Source organism: Oreochromis aureus, linkage group 6 (assembly GCF_013358895.1).
Source record: "Oreochromis aureus strain Israel breed Guangdong linkage group 6, ZZ_aureus, whole genome shotgun sequence".
NCBI lineage: Eukaryota > Metazoa > Chordata > Actinopteri > Cichliformes > Cichlidae > Oreochromis > Oreochromis aureus.
Genome location: NC_052947.1, coordinates 28,150,558 through 28,155,777, shown reverse-complemented (window position 1 = coordinate 28,155,777; position 5,220 = coordinate 28,150,558). Strand labels below are relative to the sequence as shown.

Below are 5,220 nucleotides of genomic sequence, written 5' to 3'. Positions count from 1 at the left end.
TCTCTTTCAAGCACATCCCAATGATAATCAACTGGACTGTGGAGGCTGCTGGAGAACAGCTTTTTTCAGTGTTCTGTTGTCTAATTTCGATGAGTGCGAAATGTAGCCTCAGTTTCCTGTTCTTATCTGACAGGTGTGGCCCTCAGCATGATTTACTGTTACTCCAGGCCAATTGGTTCAAGGTGAGATGTATGTTGTGCTTTCAGAGATGCTCTTCTGCACAGCTTATTTGTAATGAGTGGTTATTTGAGTTGCTGTTGCTTTCCTATCAGCTCAGAGTATTCTGCCATTGTCCTCTGACATCAACAAGGTATTTTAACCCAGAGAACTGCTGCTCACTGGACATTTTCTCACTTTAGACCATTCCCTGTAAACCATAGAGATGACCGTGCAGGAAAATCCCAGGACATCATCAGTTTCTAAAATATTCACACCAGCCTAAGTGACATCAAAAACCATGCCACATTCAGTCAACTTTCTTCCTCATTCTGACACTCGGTTTGAACTTCAGCAGGTATCTTGACCATGTCTAGATTCATAAATGCTTTGAGTTGAAAGTCACTGATTAGATATTTGAAATAATGTGACAAACACTGGAGCAGGTGTACCTAATAAACTGGTTGCTGAATGTATGTAGCGTGACGTTGGTGGACTATGCAGTAATTTGTGCTTTGTCTGTTTTCTGATGCAAATGGTTTTGAGGGGAAAAACTAAACATTTTGATTGCTCAGTCTTTAAACGGTGGTGAAATGTTTTTATTCATTAATTACAGCGTTGAAGTGATTGCATGACTATTCATGTTTTCACAATTGTGAAAAAGGTTTTGATTGTTGTAGTGTCTTTCACACAGATGTCTTAGTGTTATGTTATTTTACTGTTTAAAGAATTGCGTTAAGAGTGGTGAGAATAACTTTTCTGCTAGAATTGAGCTATGAGAAAACTGTAAGCATCATAATAGCTCAGCTTGGACCATTTGGAAACCATAACTTCTTTACTGGGCAGCACGGTGGCATGGTGGTTAGCACTGTTGCCGCACAGCAAGAAGGTCCTGAGTTCAATTCCACCATCAGGCCAGGGTCTTTCTGTATGGAGTTTGCATGTTCTCCCCGTGTTTGCGTGGGTTCCCTCCGGGTACTCTGGCTTCCTCCCACCGTCCAAAGACATGCAGCTTGTGGGGATAGGTTAATTGGATAATTGAAATTGTCACTAGGTGTGAGTGTGAATGGTTGTCTGTCCCTGTGTGTTGGCCCTGCAACAGACTGGCGACCTGTCCAGGGTGTACCCCGCCTCTCGCCCTATGACAGCTGGGATAGGCTCCAGCACCCCCCGCGACCCTGGAAAGGAGAAGCGAATGGATGGATGGAACTTCTTTATTCAACTTTTTGCGACGTACTATAGACTATAGGATTTCTCCTCACGTTTTTTGAAATTCTTCGAAGCACCTGAGGAGGGCAGCAAAACGCCTTCCACGTGTCAAACCCGCCTGAAGCAGGAAGAAGAAATTCTACACCCGCTGACAAACCCGAAGCGGCGGAGGATTCAACGTCAAATGGCTGAAATGAAAGTGGTATTATAGTTATGTCAAAATCTACACAGATGCATCAAAGAATACAGCCAACCAAAGTGGGATAGCATTTATAGTTCCTGAATTTAATATCAAGGTAGGGAAAAGGATCAGTGACGATTTATCAGTGTACACAGGTGAAATGGTTTCAATATTGTTAGCTGTCCAGTGGATTGAAGAAACAAAACCACTAAGATCTGTGATATGTTCAGACTCGAGCTCATCACTGGCCAGTCTGCAAGACAGTCACTCAGACTGCAGACCTGACATTCTGATAGAGATCCAGCAAACACTATTCAGAATTATTATGATGGGGCTTATGGTCACATTCTTGTGGGTACCAGCGCATCATGGAGTTAAAGGAAATGAAATGGCAGATAGGACAGCAAAAGTCGCAACAAGGAGACCGATGGTAGATATGGTTATTAGTGTGAGTAGGACGGAGCTCAAGAGTAGAATACGATACAAAATGAAGGAAAGGTGGCAAAAGCAATGGGAGGAAGAGAGGAAAGGTAATGCACCATTTTGCTGTTTGCCAACCGCCAATAAACCCTATACAGAAGAAGAAGAAGAAATGAAAGTGGAAGTTAGTGAAAGTAAAATCAGAGCTGCAGTCACGCAAATCTTCGTATCTAAAGAAGATCAAGAGGAGAATTGTTTTTTTTTTCTCAACAACAAACTGGAATGCAGGTGAGTGCAGCTGATCAGATTTGCTGTGTTTAACAGGCAACTGTTTCTCTCTTAATGTTATACTTCACGTGAAATGTCAGATTAGTTCAACTGGAGACTGATGTTAAGAAAGGTCCGTCCATTCTCTTCTGCTTATGCTTGTCAGGGTCCCCGGGGGGCTGCAGCCTATCCGAGCTATCATAGAGTACACCCTGGACTGGTCACCAGTCTGTCGCAGGCTATGTTGAGCAAAATAAGACTGAAAATCACCAAAGTTAAATGTGGAATATTCCCGAAAAACAAACAAACAAAACAAAAGCAAAACTAAACGTCGTTTCGAATTCGTTTCGATTCGTTGTAAAAACGGAGCGCTGCTCTGACGTGGAATGATTACCACACAAAAGTCTGCACAGTTTCTTTTGACTTGTGCTTTCTTAAAACCAGAGGTGTTAAACTTAACACCTCTGTGGGCCACTGCCTGCACTGTCATCTCATTGGAGGGCCACTTTAATGATCAAATACCCACAAATATATATATATATATCTTTCAAATATTGTATAACGAGACAAAACTTTAAACGTGCAAATCTTTTTTTTTCTTTCTCACTCTTAACTAACTGAAACTTTTCATTGAACTACCAAATAAACAAATTGTTACTCTCTTTCTGGCCAGACACGTGGGAGCACTTCTGCTATAATTTTGTTTGTGCATGAAATAAAAATGCAGACATAAGTGTACATATTAGCTTTTGACTGCTAGTGAAAACATTTTCTTTTACAATTTTCAATACAAATAACTCTCTGACTAAACTAACATATTGCCTTCATATTAAATAAAAATAAATAAAACTTAAATAGAAGTATACATTTGTATACAGGTTTTTAACAGTTAATGCAAAAATATTTGTTCCTTTTTAAAGAACTTATTTTAACATTGCACTCAACAACAAACAAAAAAAGTAACTTCAAGGGCCAAATTACATTATATTTCTTCATGTCAATATACGTGGTAGGAGTAACGTGGGCCGTAAGTTTAAGATCCCTGCATTAAACTTTATATAACAACAACAACAGCCCCAGGGATCTGTCCTGGGGCCCCTTCTTTTCATTATCTACCTTCTACTGCTTGGACATATTTTCCATAAATACAATATCCATTTCCACTGTTATGCCGATGACACCCAGCTTTATCTGTCCACTAAACCTGATTCTGCTCTTCCCCCATCCTCCCTCACCCTCTGCTTAGCTGAACTAAATTCATGGTTCTCTTCTAATTTTCTTAAACTCAATAGTAATAAATCCGAGCTCCTCTTAGTAGGCACTAAATCAACATTATCCAGAACCAACAGTTTCTCTATTACTATCAATAACTCGCCGGTCTCCATTTCTTCCTCTGTGAAAAGTTTGGGTGTCATCCTTGACAGTACTCTATCTTTCAATTCACACATTAATAATGTCACTCGGTCTGCATATTTTCAATTGCGCGACATTAATCGTCTCCGTCCTTTTCTCACCTCACATGCCACTGCCATTCTTGTCATTGGCTTGTTACTTCCCGGATTGATTATTGTAATTCACTTCTTTTTGGTCTTACTCAAAAATCCATCCATAAGCTTCAACGCATCCAGAATTCTGCTGCCCGTATCATCACCAGGACCCCTTCTATCCACCACATCACTCCTGTTCTGCAGCAGCTTCACTGGCTCCCGGTCAAGTATCGTATCAATTTCAAAATACTTTTGTACGCATTTAAAGCTATTCATCATCTCTCTCCTTCATATCTCTCTGATCTGGTTAACATCACCGCCCCATCTCGTTGTCTCAGATCTTCTTCTTCCCTTTCACTCTCCGTCCCCTCCCCCCGTCTTGTCACCATGGGAAGCAGGGCTTTCAGCTGCTCTGCTCCTCGACTCTGGAATTTCCTACCTCCTGATTTAAGAAATATCTCTACCTTCTCTCTCTTTAAGTCCCAACTCAAAACCCACTTGTTCAAAATAGCTTATCCCACATAACCTCTCCATTCGGCTATTTTAAATTTGTTTATGTTTTATGATTGTGTAAACTCTTTGCTTTTATGTTGCTCTTTGCTTTTATGTTGCTTTTTACTCTACTGTGTACAGCGACCTTGAGTGTTTTGAAAGGCGCTTTCAAATAAAATGTATTAGTATTATTATTATTATTATTAACACCAATTATAATGATGATGAATTTATCCCGTCCATTTTGCAGCATTTTGCTAACAGCAGTCAAATCATAAATTAAGACAAGTGACCCAGTTGCACTGGTAGCCTTACATGCCCTTGCCATTACACTGCCTCCACCAAAGGAGGTGTGGTTTGGTCTGCTCTGGCTTGTTCTTTCTTTTGTGTGATCAGTGGTTTCAAGCTTAACCTCCTACGACCCGAACTCTTCCATGGCATGCATTTTTAATTTCTCTTTGATATTTGGGCATATTGGGACCCGATGAATGTAAAAACAAAAAATCACCAGATTTGTGGGGGTTTTTTTGGGGTTTTTTTAACTGATTTTTGTTTCTAAGAAAAATGAGAGCCACATATGAGGATATTCGTTTTAAATTTTGATAAAACAGAGGCAGTATAATGTCATTTAAAGTGGATATCAGGCCCTTGTAGAGCAAAATTTAGTGTTTTGGTCTAGATTTGGTCTAGGTCTAGACATTAAAACTTACTTTTTAATGTTTTTTGCATAATTATGTGTGTGCAATTTGTGCAATTTTGTAAATCCTCTGTGTTTAAATTCATGAAAGCATCTCTTGATTGCAGATTTTGACAGTGATATCTCATCTATGATATTTTTGATTTGGTTAGATGTGAAGTTTGTTTTTTCTTTTAAACAAAAGAAATCATTCCATCATCGTGCACTGTAGTTATCCTCAAGTCTTTCGGGCCTTTTGGTGTTGCTGAGCTGCTCAGTGAAAGTACCAGATTTTTGATTTGCCTACTCCTGAAGTTTTTTCTAGTACTTTG

At 39.7% G+C, this 5,220-nt stretch overlaps 1 pseudogene; it reads left to right on the top strand.

Annotated features, from left to right (window-relative positions):
* Positions 1-1,540: 1,540 nt before the first annotated feature.
* Positions 1,541-5,220, top strand: part of LOC120440454 — a 6,093-nt pseudogene continuing 2,413 nt past the window's right edge.